This window comes from Rhinolophus ferrumequinum, chromosome 12, assembly GCF_004115265.2.
Source record: "Rhinolophus ferrumequinum isolate MPI-CBG mRhiFer1 chromosome 12, mRhiFer1_v1.p, whole genome shotgun sequence".
Taxonomy (NCBI): Eukaryota; Metazoa; Chordata; class Mammalia; order Chiroptera; family Rhinolophidae; genus Rhinolophus; species Rhinolophus ferrumequinum.
Genome location: NC_046295.1, coordinates 8,619,683 through 8,640,686, shown reverse-complemented (window position 1 = coordinate 8,640,686; position 21,004 = coordinate 8,619,683).

Here is a 21,004-nt window from a genome sequence, read left to right as displayed (position 1 = left end):
CAGCTCTAGGCAACCACTAACCTGCTTTATATACAGTGCATTTCAACAAAATTTTGCCAGTTTAATCTATCACCACTAAGGTATGAAGGAGAATGTCAGTTTCATTGCATCCTCATGAGTACTGCATAACATCCTGAAGTTCTATTTACTAATTTATGCATAAGTAGTATTTTGTTCATTTAATTTGCATTTCTAATAATGTATGAGGTTAAATATTATTTCACACATTTGCATACAAGTTGTATTTCCTCTATATTTAATTTTCTGCTCATCTCTCTTACCTCAAGTTGTTCTTTGACCTTTGTCTTTGATATTATGTCCTGAATCTGGGGCCTCCTTTGGGCCCATATCTAGGCTAGGCTTTACCTAATGTGATGTGTCTATTTTTCCAAAGTGCTACCAGCTGTTTCACGTTTCTACTGGTCTCCATTCTCTCCTAATCCTCAAGGGTGGTGATAAGGAGAGGCTACTTTGTGAACTTAGTTACTGGCCTCATACTGCCCCAATCCTTTCTTCTACCACTATCAAACATGGGTCTGAAACATGTTGCAATTAACTAAATTAGTTCCCCCTTTCTAATCTGAGGTCTTACATGTTTAGTCCGTGGGCCAACTTTGTCCCACACATATGTTTTATTTAGTTTACACAGTGTTAAAGTGTTTTTTGAATTTGTTGCTTTATGTTCCAGCTCTGTCATTTAAATAAAAAATTTTTTATAAAAATTGAGAAATATTACATTGGAAACTGGATTTCTAGCATCACTTAAAAAATCAAAACTAGCTGTCTGGGCCATAATTTTTACAGGACTATAGTCAGCTGGAGCTGAGTTTGGGTGGATAGTTGCCATTTTGCCATGCTCTCCACCATTCTCTGTTATGTCCTTGATGATGTAGCTGAATTTCAGTCTCTATTCATCAGTATGCTTGTAGTGCTGTTTTCCTTAAAACAGACTTAAGAGGAAAACAGGAAAATAAAAGCTGAATCAAGAGAGCCAAAGTTTCAAAAGTATATTTGTTTGTGAAAATAAGAATTATACCTACGGATGATGTCATAGGAATGGCGGCAGCGGGGCGCACTTTCTGAGTTCTCCTCCAGATCTTATTACAAACGGGACCTATAACCCATCAAAGAACTCTTTGCTCATCACACAGAACAGCTAAGAGACTCGTGGAAGGATTACTTGAAGGTGCGCTAATTGAGCGAGCAGGGGAAGGAAGGAAGGAAGGGAGATGGAGAGAAAACGTGCGGGCCCGCGGCGGGGTCCCGGCAGGCGGCGGTGGTGGCGGCAGCGGCGGCGGTGGCAGCGAAAACCGAGGTGGCACCCGCAGTTCTGGGCATGCACGGGATCCCAGGGCGAATGGAGAGCACAGAGACCAGGAGGTGGGCTCTTTCCCTGCGTTCCACGGCTGATTTCTCCCGCCGGGAGGGCGGCCAGTGGGCCCTAGGGCGGACAAAGAACACAGACTCCATACCTGGGCCCCTCCCCCCCTTCCAATCCTACCCCTACCCTTCCACAGACTTCAACTGGCCCCTGAACTGAGGAGTGGTGTCAGATTACAGAGGAGCCGTAGTAGTGCTCAGGCTCTGGGAAGACTGACAGGCAGCCCTGACCCAGGGAAGAGGCTGGGAAGAGTGTGATTTTGGCTGGGCTAGGAGAGAAGAGACTCCTCCACCCCCAGCCACCACCTTTTCTGGCCTGCGGGAAGAGGGTGTCGCGCAGCTGGGCTGGGAGAGAGAAGACCCCTCCATCCCCAGCCCCCACCCTTTCTGGCCTGCCTAGGGCGGGACAATTACAACTGAGAGACACTCCCAGGGATCAGCAGCAAGTGGCAGACGCAGCTCTGGGCTTTTAGCAGCTCAGAAATCTCCCGCCCACACCCCCCCATACACACACACTGAAGAAGTACCCTAAGACTCAGGAGTACTGGACACGGGGCTGGTGGTGCTACTCTCAGTGTGCATATGTGCAGGCAAGGGCAGAAACTGCACTGACTTTGTAAAAACTATCATCCAGACCCCTCAGGCCCACGCATTTAAATCTACAGTCCCAAAGTTACTCTGGGCACCAGGTGACCGGCTCTGCCTGCGCAATAAGGAGGGGGCTCTTTGGTACAACAGAGGACAACCTGGACATTACTTGGTGGGCTTAAGCCAAGACTGTTGCTGCCTTTTGTTTTGCTTTGTTTTGTTTTGTTTTGCTTTGTCTTTGTATCTTTGATATCTTTGCCTGTGTCGAGTGGGGGTTATCGGGTGTTTTTACATGTGAATGTATTTGATTTTTTTCTTTGTTGTTGTTGTTGTTGTTGTGCTTGGTGATTTGCTTTGTTCTGAAACTGCCCTACCAGGGCCCAGCTTAAGAGGCACAAGATTCAACATATTCAGAGGCCAACTCCAGACCAAACCAGAGTACTACTGGGTTTGACCTACAAGTCACACACCCAGAGGGAATTCTCTGCAGGCACTAGAGCCCATAGAGGCCAAACCACATTTAAGTGGTCAACCCTCACGCAGCAGAATGCCCTGTGGTGGGCAGAGCCAAGTCTCACAACGAGTCAGCCTAATAGTTAACCCCACCTACTCACAAGCAAAAAGCAATTAAAGATCTTCTTAAACAGGACAATATACACAACACAAGAGTCACCTTTGGAGCACACGCAGAGGAGAAGAACTACGTAGTGCAAGTCAAATATAAAGGACACATACTACATAAGATAACCTAGCAAGAACTAAGAACTCTAGGGGATCTACCTAATACATCGAAGCAAACACAGAGAGTCAGCCAGAATGGGGAAACAAAGATACACGTCCCAAATAAAAGAACAGAAGAAACCTCCATAACTGGAACCAAATGAAGCAGACAAAACCAACCTTTCAGAGACAGAGTTCAGAACACTGGTGATAAGAATGTTTAACGAGCTTAGAGAAGACATAAAGAAGGATGTAGAAATCATAACAAACAACCAGTTAGAACTAAAGAACACAATTATCGAAATTAAGAACTCACTTGAAGGAATTACCAGCAGGTTAGATGAAGCAGAGGATCGAATCAGCGACTTAGAAGACAAGGTAGCAGAGATCACCCAAGCAGAACAACAGAAAGAAAAAAGAATAAAAATCAATGAGGATGGCTTAAGAGACCTCTGGGAAAACATCAAGTGCAACAACATGCGCATCATAGGAATACCAGACGGTGAAGAGAGGAAGCAAGGGATTGAGAACATATTTGAAATAATAATGTCCGAAAACTTCCCCAGTCTGATGAAGGAAACCAACATACAAGCCCAGGAAGTGCAGAGAGTTCCAACCAGGATAAACCCAAACAGGTCCACACCAAGACACATTATAGTTAAAATGGCAAAGCTTAAAGACAAAGAGAGAATCCTAAAAGCAGCAAGAGAAAGACAGAGGGTTACATACAAGGGAACTCCCACAAGACTATCAAATGACTTTTCTACAGAAACGTTGAAGGCCAGGAGGGAGTGGCAGGAGATACTCAAAGTGATGGAAAACAAAGGCCTACAACCTAGATTGCTTTATCCAGCAAGGCTATCATTTAAAATTGATGGAGAGATAAAGAGCTTTCCAGAAAAAAATAAGCTAAAGGAATTTATTACTACCAAGCCAGCATTGTAAGAAATACTAAAAGGACTTTTATAAATAGAAGAAAGATCAAAACAACCTAACTACAAATTTAAAAATGGCAATAACTATGTACCTATCAATAATCACTTTAAATGTAAACGGATTAAATGCTCCAATCAAGAGACATAGGGTGGCTGACTGGATAAGAAAGCAAGACCCTTGTATATGCTGTATACAAGAGACTCACCTCAGAACAAAAGACACACACAGGCTGAAAGTGAAGGGTTGGAGTAAGATATTTCATGCAAATGGAAATGAGAAAAAAGCTGGAGTTGCGATACTTATATCTGACAAAATAGACTTTAAAATGAAGAACATATTAAAAGATAAAGATGGGCACTATATAATAATAAAGGGATCGATCCGACAAGAGGACATAACCCTAGTAAACATCTATGCACCCAACATAGGAGCACCTAAATATATAAAACAGGTACTGACTGACATAAAGACAGAGATCAACAGTAACACTATCATAGTAGGGGACTTCAACACACCTCTGACAACAAGGGACAGGTCTTCCAGACAGAAAATCAATATGGAAACAACAGCCTTAAATGATACATTGGACCACTTGGATTTAATCGATATTTTCAGAACATTTCACCCCAATGCTGCAAAATACACGTTTTTCTCAAGCGCACATGGAACATTTTCCAAGATAGACCATATGTTAGGCCACAAAACAAGTCTTGATAAATTTAAGAAAATTGAAATCATACCAATTGTCTTCTCTGATCACAACGCTATGAAATTAGAAATGAACTACAGGAAAAAAACCGGAAGACACACCAATTCATGGAGGCTGAATAACTTGTTACTAAATAATGAATGGGTCAAGCAGGAGATCAAGGAAGAAATCAAAAGATATCTCGAGACAAACGAAAATGAAAACACGACGACCCAAAATCTATGGGATGCCGCGAAAGTAGTCCTAAGAGGGAAATTCATAGCTTTGCAGGCCTACCTAAAGAAACAAGAAACATCACTAATCAACAGTTTATCTTCACACTTAAGGGATCTGGAAAAAGAACAGCAAAATAAGCCCAAAGGGAGCGCAAGGAAGGAGATAATAAAGATCAGAGCAGAAATAAATGAAATAGAAACCAGAAAAACAATACAAAAGATCAATGAATCCAAGAGTTGGTTCTTAGAGAAGATAAACAAAATTGACAAACCTTTAGCCAGACTCATTAAAAAAAAGAGAGAGAGGACCCAAATTAATAAAATCAGAAATGAAAGAGGAGAAGTGACAACGGACACCGCAGAAATAAAAAAGTTTTAAGAAATTACTATGAGCAACTATATGCCAACAAATTTGACAATCTGGAAGAAATGGACAATTTTCTAGAGGCGTACAACCTTCCAAGGCTAACTCAAGAAGAAACAGAAAACCTGAATAGACTGATTACCACCAGGGAAATTGAATCAGTAATCAACAATCTCCCAACAAACAAAAGCCCTGGACCAGATGGCTTTACAGGTGAATTTTACAAAACGTTCAAAAAAGAATTATCACCTTTCTCCTCAAGCTCTTCCAAAAAATCCAGAAGGAGGGAAGACTCCCAAACACTTTTTACGAAGCCACTATCACCCTGATCCCAAAATCAGACAAAGACACCACAAAAAAAGAAAACTATAGGCTGATATCTCTAATGAACATAGATGCAAAAATCCTCAACAAAATATTAGCGAACAGAATTCAGCTATACATTAAAAAGATCATACACCATGATCAAGTGGGATTCATCCCTGGTATGCAAGGGTGGTTCAACATCCGCAAATCAATTAATGTCATACACCACATTAACAAAATGAAAAATAAAAATCACATGATCATATCAATAGATGCAGAAAAAGCATTTGATAAAATCCAACAGCCATTCATGATAAAAACCCTTAAGAAAGTGGGAATAGAGGGATCATATCTCAACATAATAAAGGCCATATATGACAAACCCACAGCTAACATCATACTCAATGGGGAAAAGCTAAAACCATTACCCCTAAGATCAGGAACAAGGCAAGGTTGCCCACTATCTCTGCTTCTATTCAACATAGTGCTGGAAGTTCTAGCCACAGCAATCAGACAAGAAAAAGAAATAAAAGGCATCCAAATTGGTAAGGAGGAAGTAAAATTATCATTATATGCAGATGATATGATACTATATAGAGAGAACCCTAAAGACTCCACCAAGAAGCTATTAGAGCTGATAGATGAATTTAGTAAAGTAGCCGGATACAAAATTAATATTCAGAAATCAGTTGCATTTGTATATACCAATAATAAAACATCAGAAGGAGAAATTAAAAAAACAATCCCATTTACAATTGCTCCAAAGACTATAAAATACCTGGGAATAAATTTAACCAAAGAAGTAAAAGATCTGTACTCAGAAAATTATAAGACACTGAAGAAAGGAATGAAAGAAGATATAAATAGATGGAAACACATATCATGTTCATGGATAGGAAGAATTAATATAGTTAAAATGTCCATACTGCCTGAGGCAATATACATATTCAACGCAATTCCTATCAAACTACCAACGACGTTTTTCACAGAAATAGAACATATAATCCTAAAATTTATATGGGACCATAAAAGACCCCGTATAGCCTCAGCAATCTTGAGAAATAAGAACAAAGTGGGAGGTATAACAATACGTGACTTCAAATTATACTACAAGGCTACAGTAATCAAAACAGCATGGTACTGGCATAAAAACAGACACATAGATCAATGGAACAGAATAGAGAGTCCAGAAATAAATCCATGCCTATATGGCCATTTAATCTACGACAATGGAAGCAAGAATGTACGATGGGGTAAAGACAGTCTATTCAATAAATGGTGCTGGGAAACCTGGACAGACACATGCAAAAAAATGAAGCTGGACCACCTCCTTACACCAAAAATAAAAAAATATACAAAAATAAATTCAAAATGGCTTAAAGACTTAAATGTAAGATCTGAAACCATAAAATACCTAGAAGAAAATATAGGAAGAAACTTCACAGACATTACCCGGAGTAAGATTTTTACTGATATATCCCCTCGCGCGAGGGAAGTAAGAGAAAAAATAAACGTGGGATTACATCAAACTAAAAAGTTTTTTCACAGCAAAGGAAACCATCAATAAAACAAAAAGGGATCCTACTGAATGGGAAAAGATATTTGCCAATGATATATCTGATAAGGGATTAATATCACAAATCTATAAAAAACTCACTCAACTCAACTCCAAAAAAACAAACGACCCAATTAAAAAATGGGCAGAGGACTTGAAGACATATTTTTCTAAAAAGGACATACAGATGGCAAACAGACATATGAAGAAATGCTCAACCTCACTAACCATCAGAGAAATGCAAATAAAAACCACAATGAGATACCACCTCACCCCAGTCAAAATGGCTATAATCAGTAAATCAACAAACAACAAGTGCTGGCGCGGATGTGGAGAAAAGGGAACGCTTGAGCACTGTTGGTGGGATTGCAGATTGGTGCAGCCACTATGGAAAACAGTATGGAGGTATCTCAAAAATCTGAAAATGGAACTACCCTATGATCCAGTAATTCCACTCCTAGGTATCTATCCGGAGAAATCCAAAACTCCAATTCAAAAATCTTTATGCACTCCTATGTTTATTGCAGCACTATACACAATAGCTAAGACATGGAAACAACCGAAATGCCCATCGGTAGATGACTGGATTAAGAAAAGTGGTACATTTATACAATGGAGTATTATGCAGCCATAAAGAAGAAAGAAATCTTACCATTTGCAACAACATGGATGGACCTAGAGAACATTATGTTAAGTGAAATAAGTCAGACAGAGAAAGATAAGTACCATATGATCTCACTTATATGCGGAATCTAAAGAAAAGAATAAGTGAATGAACTAATCAGAAACAGTTTTGGAGACAAAGAGGAAAAACTGAGGGTTGCTAGATGGGCGGGGGGGTGGGGGTAAGGGGGAAGGTGAGGGGATTAGAAAACAATCAGTAACCACAAGATGGCCACGGGTTTTGAAAATTAATCTGGGGAACGTAATTTAGTGGTTACCAGAGGGTAAGGGGGTTGGGGGTGGGAGATGAGGGTAAGGGGGATCAAATATATGGTGATGGAAGGAGAACTGACTCTGGGTGGTGAACACACAATGTAATTTATAGATGATGTGATACAGAATTGTACACCTGAAATCTATGTAATTTTACTAACAATTGTCACCCCAATAAATTAAAAAAAAACAACAAACTACTTAAATGAACACAAGGAAAAAAAAATAAACCTACCTTATGGTTAAGCAAAAAAAAAAAAAAAAGAATTATACCTACTATGTGTCTGTGTTGAAAGAATATAGCATAAGGTGCCTGGCTTACTTCATTAATTTATATTACTTGTTTGCTTCAACTGTAGGCATTTGAATTTTTGATTCTATTTCCAGTGGCCCAGTTCTCACACTATTTGTCTCTGCCCTATGCATAGTTGCTAGATAGGCAAGGAAAAATTTTTTGTTACTATTTATTGAACTTTAAAAATGACGTATTTATAGAGAATAGATTGCTGATTGCCAAAGGAGTGGGGTGGGAGTGTGTGAAATGAGTGAAGAGGATCAAAAGGTATAAAATTCTAGCTATAAAATAAATAAGTGTGATGTGATGTATAGCATGGTGACAAATGTAAAAAATGACATAAATGAAGCTATTTCAAAATGGAGTTGGAGCTAAATGTTTGGACTATTCAGATTGGGCCAAGCCAAGATTGTCTTCTAAACAATTGTTTGTAAAGCCAGCAGGAAAGAAGACATCCTGACCACAACGACCGATGATCATGGACTTTCTATTTAAAGATAGAATCAGTAACCACTCATATGTAGACAAGAGTAGCTCAGCTTGTCAGCCTCAATAGGAATTTTTTCTTCTTTTCATGTAATTATTCCTTTTCTTTTCTTGTAAAAACCCCTCGCCTTCACTCTGTAATCGGGACACTATTTGACCTTCTGCCTGTATCACTGCTTCCAAAATTGCAACTCTTTGATTCCAAATAAACATTTGTTGCCTCTCACTTTTGCTTTTTAATTTTAGGTTAACCCTATAGTTAATAACACTGTATTGCATATTTGAAAGTTGCTAAGAGAGTAGATCTTAAAAGCCCTCATCATAAGAAAAATTTTTTTTTAAATTTGAAACTATGTATGGTGACAGATGCTAACTAAACCAATTGTGTTGATCACTGCTTAGTGTATACAAATATCAAATCATTATGTTGTACACCTGCAACTGATATGTTATGTGTCAATTATATCTCAATAAAAAAATAAAACATTTAAAATTTGTTGATTTAAGTATACTTATGATGGCTTTCCAGTTTATACAGTTGTTTTTAAAATACAAATATATAATAAATATTTTTTTAAAGATTAAAAATCTATTTAAAAGTTTTACATTGGAATTAATGTTTATTGCTATAATAACATCGCTCATTTAGTTATATTTCTTGAATGGGCAAGAAAACAACAGCTAACTGGGAAAAAAATAGCATGGTTTCACACCGAAGAATTTTCAAATTCACTGAGGTACTATTGTGAGTAGGGAAATACAAATTTATTTAAAAAATTTTCTGAATTCATACTCGGATATTGGCATTTCTTAATCTATTAAATGGAATTGAATACATTTTTTGATGTTGAAAAATAAAGGTGGGGACTGTCGTTTAAAACCAAGCCAACAAGTGAACTGCTACTTCCATTTTTGGTAATATGGAAGGCAAAGTTATCCGCAACCCCCCAGCCAAATAACTGAAGGATAAAATGTGTTTAAAATTGAGGTATAATTTACACGCAGTAAATTACACTTAAGTGTACTGTGCAATGAGTTTTGATAACAGCCTACTTCCACGAGCACACACACTTATCAAAATTTACAACATCTTCATCAACCTGGAAAATTTCCTTATGACCCTAACCAGGCAATCCCTGAACCTCTACCCAAAAACCAGTGTTCTGATTTATTTTACTGAAGATTAGGTTTGCCTGTTCTTGCGCTTCACATAAATGGAATCATACAGTATGTACGTGTGGTAGGCAGCTTCTCAAATGGATCTCAATGATTCCTGTCTGCTCGTTATAGTCACATCCTATGTAATCTTCTCCCTTTGAATGTGGGCTGGTCCTATAATGTGGGCTTGACTCTCATGCATAGAATACAGCAAAAATGACAGGATGCTCCTTTCAAGATTAGGTCGCAAAAGAGTGTGGCTTCTGTCTATCTCTCTGACTCTTCTCACTTGCCCGATCTGATGAAGCAAGCGGCCATTTTGTGAGCTGCTTTGTGACGAGGTCCACGTGGGACCAACAGTTATGTGTGGGGGATTTTATCCTGGCAACAAACTCGAGAATGAATTTGGGATGTGTCTTTCTTCAGCTGAGCCTTGAGAAGATATTTATGATTTTTAATTACAAAAGTAATACATGTTCGTTGTGGAAACTTTAAAAATATAAAAAAGCCAAAAGATGTAAGTTAAAAAAAAACAACCAAGCTCATAAATTCTTCCACCTCAATATGAAAACATCATTAACATGTTGGTGAATATCCTTATAAACCTTTTTCGACCAATCACCTCATCTAAAAGAACAATTGGAGCCACACTGTTTAGTCACCTGCATTTTTATTAATGTTATTTCCTTAATCCTCACAATAGTCCTGCAAAGTAAACAATATTTAGCAATCCCATTTTATAAGAATAACTTGAGGGACAGAAAGTTTTGCTTGTGTAAATCACATGGCAGAGCCAAATGAACATCCAGAGTGTCTTTCTCCAGAGCCTGTGCTCACCTTTCTCCCAGCTGCCTCCAGACCATGAGCTGGGCCGTGGTGATGACAGGGCATGAAAAGGAATTGTTTTTAATGTTGCTTTTGTTGCCTGCTTCTATCTAGCGCATAAAATAGAGAGAGAAATATAACAAATGATACTGTCATGCAAGGTGTCATGCCGGGTTTCTGGTCCCGCTCCCCATATAAGAATGTCACAATGTATGGTGAGGCCACAAAGAAACACTCACGGAGCCATAGATAGAGGAGTCATACCACTATATTCTCGCTGGCGGCTGGGTTGGAGACACAGGAAGCAGGAGCCACACTATCCGCAACATACCGTCCACTCTCTCTCTGCCAACCAACCTCACTTGCTAGCTGCAATCCGCCCTGCTAACTGCAATCCGCTCTTGCTATCTCAGCCACCATCTTCTTGCTAGCCCCCATTTTCTGCTAGCGTAGCCACAGCAGTTATATTAGTAGCCAATGGCTCACTGGTTACAGCTGACGGCCAACTAGCCACAGCTGATGGCCATTCAATCACAGTTGATGGCCATTTACTACCTGAACCGGCACCTTTCCACGTGAGGGCGAGAGCCTGGAAACTGCACTCCTGGCTCTGTCCCCACCAATACCAATTTCATAATCTGTTCAATTATACATGTATCTTCTACTAGGCAAAAAGTATTGCCTCAATTCAGACTTGCCTCTAACTATACACACTGGACTGCACACAGTGTGATCCAGAGAGGTCTTATCAAATCTTCAATCTAATCACTTTGCACTAAGGAGAACTGGCCCTGGCTACAAATCTTGTGTGATAGCATGGGAGCTGGAGCACATCGTTTTCGCAAGCCTGCCTACCCACACTGTACTTTCCCACAGTGGCTCCTCTGTAACCAGCGAGACATCTGGAACAGGTACCAGGCTAAAGGTTGGTCAAGCAGAATGGTCCCCTCCCCCCTCCACACCAAGTGGGTGCTATTTCTGGCCCAGCTAGGATGGGGACAACAAGTTTTTGCCAAAGAAAAGACGAAATCAAAACATAAAGTCTACTTCTTCCCTGGGCTGCATATTCCTGACTTGATTTTTATCAGTTATGTAATACTGATAATATTTGTTAGAACAGTACAGAGAGTTTCAGGAGAGGCCAGAAATATAGCCTGGGACTTGCTCCTGCAGAGTTCCCATTTCAGAATGTGTTAGATTAACACTAGGTCATCTGTCAACCTCAAGAAAATTTCTGTGAACGACGTACACTGTAAAACACCACACAGTCCCCACCAAGGCCTCGCACCCATAGTCGATCTGATCACCCAGGGACTAATCAGTCCCTGTATCAGCCCCTACAATAGGCTGATCTCGCCAATCTGGAAATCTAATCGCTAAGGATGGTGGCTTGTCCAGGATCTAAGTGCTGTCAACAAGATAGTTGTTTTCTGTTTCCCATTTGTTCTGAACCCAAACACCTTTTTGTCACAAGTCCCACCAGAATCAGATGATTCACTGTTGAAGATCTCTGTTCACTCTTTTTTAGCACCCCTGTAGACCCTAACCGCCAATACAGTCATGCTAGGGATGGTTAATGAAATACCATTAATAAAAATTCAGGTGACAAATGCAGCTGCATAACTATGTTTCAGTCAAGCTGAACCAGTTATAAGATGGTGAAGCCATAAGACTATAGTGACACCATAGCTGTCGTACATCTTATCATTAGGCATTACTTATGTGTTTGTGGTGATGCTGGCATAAACAAATCAACTGTGCTGCTAGTCATATAAAAGTATAGCACATACAGTTATGCACATACATAATGCTTGATAATGATAATAAATGACTATTTTACTGGTGGATGTATTTACTATACTTTTTATCATTATTTTAGAGTGTACTCTTTCTACTTATAAAAAAAATTTGCTGAAAAATAGTAGCTTGGGTTATGCTGGCTGTAGCCTCATACATTTCTTTTTTATTTTTTTATAAATTTTATTGGGAAATACTGGGGAACAGTGTGTATATCCAGGGCCCATCAGCTCCAAATCATTGTCCTGCAATCTAGTTGTGGAGGGCGCAGCTCAGCTACAAGTCCAGTCGCCATTTTCAGTCTTTAGTTGCAGGGGGTGCAGCCCACCATCCCATGAGAGAACTGAACTGGCAACCTTGTTGTTAAGAGCTCACACTCTAACCAACTGAGCCATCTGGCTGCCCCTCTGGAAGCTCAGCTGCAGCTCATTGTCTTTAATTTAGTTGTGGAGGCCACAGCTCACTGGCCCATGTGGGAATCGAACCTACAACCTGTTGTTAGGAGCTTGCGCTCTAAAAAACTGAGTCAACTGGCTGGGAAATGAACTCTTTTATAGTATGTAGATGATCTTTTGCTGTGCTCAGTTACTGTGGGGACAGAGCCAGGAGTGCAGTTTCCAGGCGCTCGCCCTCACGTGGAAAGGCGCTCACTTGGGTAGTAAATGGCCATCAACTGTGATTGGATGGCCATCAGCTGTGGCTAGTTGGCCGTCAGCTGTAACCAGTGAGCCATTGGCCACGAATATAACTGCCGTGGCTACACTAGCAGCAAATGGAGGGCTAGCAAGAAGATGTGGCTGAGCTAGCAAGTGCGGATTGCAGTTAGCAGGGAGGATTGCAGCTAGCAAGTGGGGTTGGTTGGTTGACAGAGAAGCGAACAGCAGGTTGCAGGTCACGTAGATCCTGTTTCCTATGTCTCCAACCCAGCTGCCAGCGAAACGATAGTGGTATGACTCCCTTATCTATGGCTCCATGGGTGTTCCTTTTTGACCTCATCATATCCTGCGTTCTTATGTGGGGAGCGGGAGCTGAGACCCCACATGATACCCTGCTGACAGTTACCAAAGAGGCATCCATCAAAGATTCCATTTATTTGCTATAACAGCTGCAAAGGGACATGTAGTCTCTAGAGAGAAATTATAATTTTCTCTAGACACTGCTCATTACCTGGGTCATAATCTAAGCGTTGTAGGTAGGTATTCAGCTATCTCCAAAAAGAATTAAGCTAATCTAAGAATTCTCTAGACCCACAACTAAGCAACAGCTTCATGGATTTTTAGGCCTGGCTGGCTATTACAGACTATGGGTTCCTAACTTTTCTCTGCTGTCTTCCCTACTTGATGAACCCACTAATATTTCAGTCCCCAAAGCCTTCCTTGGGAAGGTAAGCATGAGCTGGACTTTAGAAGACTAACACAAATGCTGTAAGAATCACCTAACTATTCAAAATCTTTTGCCTCTTTTGTGCATGGAAGAGACAACCAAACCCTGGTAATGCTCACACAAGAACAAGTTAATAAACATGGGCTAATTGCCTATTACAGCATAAACTAGATTCAGTTGTTGGTGCCTGTCCCAACTGCCTTAAGGTGCAGCTGCAGCTGCAAACTTAGTGGAAGCCTCAGAGGATTTAACCATAGGAGATGACGTTTATTTACAAACTCCACATGTTGTCCAAAGTCTTCTGAACTCTGAATTGACTCAGCATTTCTCTGCAAGCTGACTAACCTCCTATGATATCCTTCTACTGTCACCTAATCTACATCTTACAAATTGCAACGTATTTAATGCCTTAATCCTGCTACATTACTACCCCCGCTTAAGGTAAGCCCCATGACTGCAAGGCGATAACATCCCATTTCGTGACACTGCTTCCTGATGTATGAGACACCTCTTTAACTAATTCTGATTTAATTTTGTTTGTTGATGGTTCATACTGTAAAAATAAAAAAGGGAATTTCCAAGCTGGTTATGCTGTTACTACCCAATATGACGTACTTGGAAGGGGAAACCTCCCATAAGCTAAATCAGCCCAACAAGCAGAGCTTTATACCCTTCCCAGAGCATGCCGTTTATCAAAAGGACACATTGTTAATATTTATACTGATAGCCAGTGTGTTTTTGAGGTCATCCATTATTTGGGGATGTTATGGAAACAAAGGGGTTTTCTTACGTCTTCAAGGACCCTGATCAAAATTGGGCAACAAGTAAACAACCTTCTTACTGCTATTTTCTTACCTTCTGAAATTGCTGTCATCAAAATTGAGGCTCACACTAAGAGGCCTTAACCTGAGTTTCATGGAAGTGACCTAGCTGACTTTCATGTAAAGGCAGCAACAACAGAATTTATAAAGGTTGTGACACATGTGGATGAAGTCTATTATGCTTCTGCAAAAAATGACCCCTTGTTGCCAGATTTTTGCAACATGGCAACAATCTGCTCCTGAATCAGAGAAATTAGTATAAGCAAACAATGATTGTAAATTAAATGAACAGTCGGGGCTATAGGAAATCCAAGATGGCTGCTTGGTTCTTTCAGGCTCCCTGGCAAAGCCCAGTTTTTTTGCATTCCTTTATCCACCATCGTGCTATTAAGATGACTCAAATTATAAATAAACATTGGTGGACAGACTTCTATAAAATTTTAAAAACAGTTTGCTAACAGTGTCTGACCTATCTGGTTCATAATCCTAGAAAGCTATTTTTGTCCCCAGAGGTCTCAAACCTCCTCCCTCTGGAACCTTTGAACACCTGCAGCTAAACTTCATTCAACTGCCACTTAGTATGTTCAACAAGCACATGAACATCACTATTTAATGCAAATTAACGTCACAATGAGATATCATCTTACACTGGTTGGAATGGCTATTCTCAAAAAGACGAGAAATAACAAGGGTTGAAGAGAATGTAGAGAACAGGGAACCGTCATACACTGTTCATAGGAATGTAAACTAGTGTAGCCACTATGGAAAATAGTATGGAAGTTCCTCAAATAGTTAAGAATAGAACTACCATATGAGTCAGCTATTCCACTTCTGGGTATTTATTCAAAGAATACAAAAACACTAATTTGAAAAGATATATATGCACCCTTATGTTAATTACAGCATTATTTACAATAGCCAAAACATGGAAACAACTGAAGTGTCTATTGATAGACAAATGGATAAAGAAGATGTGGTACATATATACAATGGAATATTAGTCATAAAAAGATGAAATCTTGCCATTTGCAGCAACATAGATGGATTTTGAGGATATTATACTAAATGAAATAAGTCAGACCAAAAAAGACAAACATTGTATTATTTCTCTCACATGTGTAATATGAAACAAAAAAACAAAAAACAAATGAACAAACAAAATAAAACAAATTCATAGAAGCAGACGACAGATTGGTGGTTACCAGAGGGGGAAGGATAGAAACGGGGGCAAAATGACTAAAGGGAGTCAAATGCATGGTGATGAATGGAAACTAGACCTTTGGTGGTGAGGATGCTGTAATGCATACAGATGTCTAATTATAATGTACATCTGAAACTTATATAATGTTATAAACCAATGTCACCTCACTTAAAAAAAAAAGAGTTCTTGCTATCATGGGGGTGGTGGAGTAAGGAAAATAGGTATATACAAAGTAACACTGGACGTTAAATGATGGTAAATTTCATTGTTAATTGTCATTATAGTTACATATGAGGTGTGATCAAAAGATATGGTGAATGTTTAAATAAAAAAAATTTATTACAGTAAAAGCCACATTGCCATTAATCCTCCTCAAAATACTCCCCCTCACTTCAAACACATTTATCCCATCATTCTTCCAGAAGCAGTTCTGGAAGTCCTTTTTCGTGAGTGTCTTTACTTCATCCTCCATCATGACAGCGAACCATGTCACACATCACTTCTGGTATATGGCAATTTCTGTCAAATAAAAACATTACGGTGTATGCTCATCCACCTGATTCACTGGATCTGGTACAGTGTGACTTCTGGCTCTTCCCCAAAGTCAAAATGATTCAGGATATCAAAGCAGACACAACAGCACAACTAAAGACACTGATGAAAGAGGACTTCCAAAACTGCTTCAGAAAGTGGCAAGAACAACAATGGGATAAATGTATTTGAAGCGAGGGGGATTATTATGAGGAAAATTAATGGCAACGTGTCTTTTATTGTAATAAAATTTTTAAAATTTAAATATTCACTATATTTTTGGATTACACCTCATACATAATATATAAATTGGGTTCATTAAATTAGTCTCTCTACTTTTGTATGTTTTGTTATTTTTCTTAATATAAAGTTTTGTAAGTGCAGTTTTTTGAAGAAATTATAAAAAAATTATCGAGAGATATTAAGAAGACCTAAAAGGAGAGATATGCCATGTTTATAGGTTGAAAGACCCAATAGTGTAAAAATAAATGTCAGTTCTTCCCCAATCAGCTTACCCCAGTGAGTTCAGAAGCATCCCCACTTGCAGCTTTTCTGGCAAGTTTTGTCAGCCTCCCAGTGGGGATTTCCTGTCCCCGCTGACAGCAGTTCCCTGCTGACCAGCCTTATCCTCCTGACTGCGAACAGCTCTGTCTCAGGGAAACCTAGAGAACTTCTTCACCATCCAGTTGGCTGCAACTACACTCTTTCCAGTGAGGCCTTGTTGCGAGCGTCTGGAAGGGCAGTTGCTACATTTCAGTCTCTTCCTGAAAGTCAAGGGGACATTAACCCCTCGGCAGTGCCCTACGTCCCTGTGTGGTAATCGTGACGCGAGTGGGGAACAAAGTCCTGGCACACAGGTTCAGATAGAGGGAGTAACGCAGCTTTATTTGGGAGCCAGTGTCCCTCTAGAGGCCAATGCTCTGGTCAGCACAGAAGGTTATACAGAATAGAATAGAATTTAATGACGAACCAAGTCCCAGAGTCAATCGGGATGGAGAAGGTCCCTGGTCCGGGAGAGACGAGCTGGTCTTGCAAGGAAGAGCTTCGGGGAGTCCCAGAGTTTGGTGGCTTGCTCCTCGCAATGAATCTTAGCCGGAGCGCCCAGTCCAACTTCTCACAGCATTGCTCTGGAGTTCTGCTTTTATCCTCTTTTCCTTGGACGTTTTTACTTCTTAGGTGATAACCAGAAGTTGTTTTGGTGAAGGTGTGTATCACTCAATTTTGTTATGCTCAGTGTCACACAAAAACATGTTTTTCACTTCACTCTTATCAGTCTCACACATGTGTGGCCATAGTCCTGTCCCTACCAGTAAACAACTTGTTTTGCAAACCTCAATCCAATATATATAATACATTTTATATGCTCTATACATGCCATCCCCTGATTTCTGAAATGTTACAAAGAAAACATTGAGGAAATCACAATTATTGTGTTTTAGCAAAAATTTTACCTGTGAAACAGGTGTGTATAATATATTTAAGCAAATACTATCCAAAATCAATACGTATCATAAAAAGCAAAATTTCTTTAAGCTCACTTCAAACATTTCCAATGATAGAATTCCAGGTATTGCGAAAGAAGTACAAAGGGTTATGTGTGCTCCATGAGTCAGAACAAGTGTGTAGGCGCACGGATCTCTTAATGAGTCCCCAAAAGGAACAGGGTGTACTTAATTCAGTGGCCATGCCTCCCTTAGCTAACCCTGCATTCATGGTATAAACCAATGACTATATTTTGGTTGTATGTGCCTCCAATGCATGGAGGTGTTTAATGGTGTCATCATGAGTGGTTTTTAGTATGTCCAAATTTTGATGAATAGCTTTCTTGACTGTGGTGGAATTAATCCAAGGAATTGGTTTGCTAGTATCTGTGGGTAGAAGGAAGCGGTATGGTAAATGTGTATTTGTGGAGGTCATGTAACTATGACCAATAAAAGTAATATTAATAACATTCAAAACATGAATGCAAGCTGTAAAGGTTAAATTGTTGTTTGACATGGCTGTACAATTAAAATAGAATAACTGAGATATGTTGCGTGTACACAAAATCCATGAGTCATCACCCAAGCTCTTTACAAGTGTTGGGGTTTCAATTTGTACCATAGAAATATCGGGAAAGGTAACTTCCACAGGTTGCATAGTGAAGTAAATAGATGAAGTGAAAGGATGAATAAGCTCTCTAAAAAGGTAATAGCTTTGTAGATAAAAGGGGCTTTCAAGGGGAACAAAGTTTGTCCCTGAATTATGACGGGTGTAGTATAAATGCCATAGAAAAGTACTGAAGCTGTATATATTTATTCTATTAGATTGATCTGACGTTCACCATTCAGATGGCCTGGAATAATCCATTTCTAACAGAGAAGAAGTGCTCCAAGAACTAGTAGATGCAATACCATAATTGAGGAGTCTCTGAATGTCAGCATAGGCAAGCTGCAGCAAAGTGTACATTTTATCACAGCATCTTCTTAGCTGGTTTTCTAAGTACTGGGATCTAAGAGAGAAAAAATTTTGTTCTGATTGCTCATGTTGTTCTTGTTGTAGTTGTTGAGTTTTTACAAGTGCGTGGATAAAAAGCAGCAATACTTAAAAGTTTGGGGAGATTTGGTTGGCTTTGTGGAGCTGTAACTGTCCACGTCCTCCGGAAGTCCAATAAGTACTCCCTCCTCCATCAGCGATTATATCCTTTATTTTTATGATCCTTAATGGTGACTTTATGAGGAAATTTACAAGGTTTGTTGTCAATTGGCAAATCGACAGTATCTGGTGAGCAATTTAGATAAGAGTGAGGTGGCTCACGACCAAGTCTTTCCCTTTGATTTAAATGGAAATATGCAACATCCAGTGCCAATTGAAAAGAAGAATGTTGCCCTAGTAATTTTAGTTCCGTTTTCTAAAGTCCATCGAATCTTTCAATATTGCCGGAAGCAGTGGGATTATAAGGCAAATGATATTGCCATTGGATTTCTAAAAGTTGTGCCAGTTTTTTAGTTGCTGTGGAGCTAAAATGTGATCCTTGATCACTTTCAATAATCTTAGGTGGTCCATAGAAATAACACCATCGAAGAATTGCTCCTTGGGCTGCCCTCGATGTGGGTTGTGACAGGCTAAAGCAACTCCTATGCCAGAATATTTATCCACCAAGGTGCATGCATATTTTTGGATGTATGAATGTGTTAATGGTCCAATAAAATCAATTCGACAAAGAAAATTAAAAGTGCATATAGATGTAGTATCAGGTGGTTCTTTGTATCTATATCTGTCACTAAATGTTTTGCAGTCAACGCATGTAGAAATAATATGCTTAATGCGTTGCCATGGAATTTGTAAACCTCTTTTAGTCAGCCAATTATAAAGGGAATGTGTTCCTAAAGGCCCTAAGTTATTATGGATCTATTTAATAGTATCACCAACAATAATAGGTTTTTGTTCTGTAACTGGTGTTGCATGAGTGATATAGTCCTTTAGATGACCTCTAGGTTTACGCTCCCTCTGTGGTCTATGTGGATGTGTTTTGGGGTCTAAGGATTGTGTTTTGTCTGGTTCATTAGGAACCTTAAATGCTCCAGTTGTATCATATAAGTCCTAATATTTAATAGGAAATTTGATTTGTCTCTTTGGCCTAGATAGTGAGTCCTTAGATTATACCCTTATCTCTGATTCTTTGGTGAGAGAGTCTGCAATGTTATTATAGTATTCTTCTGGTGTTTCTCCCTTTCTATGTGCTGATCTATATGTGACTAAGATTTTAATCTGTTCAGCCAATAGGCTTAGGTCTTTCTAGTAATCCCTTGACCAGACTTCTCTGCCATTAATTTTGAAATCTGTCTTTTTCCATCTTTGTGACCAAATTGTAATTCATTAGCAACTGCCCAGGAGTCAGTAAAAATTCTGACCGTAGGTTGCTTTTCCTGTACTGAGTGTCTCACTGCCAACACCACAGCTATGAGCTCTGCATGTTGAGCAGAATTGCTCTCACCTTGTTCCTTGAGAATGACCCCGTCCTCTGGCCTGAAAGCTGCTGCTGTCCCATCTGAAAGCTGTGCTGTCCCATTGCTGAGCCATCTGTGAACCAGAAGTTCTGCAAGACAGGAGACCAGGATGAGCCCCATTTTCCTATTGAGACATGGATTTGCTCATCCCTCGGATCACAGTCCGGCAAGTCTATCTCTGCCTTGTGAATCTCCTCTGTGAGAAGACTAGGTTGCCCTTTCGTGGCAATATCCCTGCCTTGGATATACCATTTCCAGGCTAGCAACCATTGGTCACATTGGCCGCCCAAAGCCAAGGGCCTCCTTCCGAGTTTGTTCCTTAGATACTCTCCTTCAGCCCTTGGGTGTTCTTTTGAGTTCTCTTTTGTGACTTTTTAGTAGCTAATTCCCTATAAATAATTAATAATTTTATATTGAGTAGTCCCTGTTCAAGTTGCTGTTTTGTTTGTGTCTCCTGAGTGGATCTGACTGATATCCTAGTAAAGTTGGAGTTGTACATGATTAACATATGTGACCAGCAATCGTGTGTGTGTATATGTGAGAAGGAGGTGGGGGGGGGGGGGAGAGAGAGAGAGAGAGAGAGAGAGAGAGAGAGAGAGAGAGAGAGACTTACATAGGTGTTGAAGAGTACAAATACAACAATATCTGTAGCACTGTTTTCTGCATAATCTAAAACTGGAAACATCCAACAGGAGACAGATTGGCTGAGGGATATGAGAGAAAGAGAGGAGTCAAGGGTATTTTCAAGATTTTTAACCTAAACAGATGGATGATAAGAGTTGCTGAGATAGGGAAATCAGCGAGGTGCA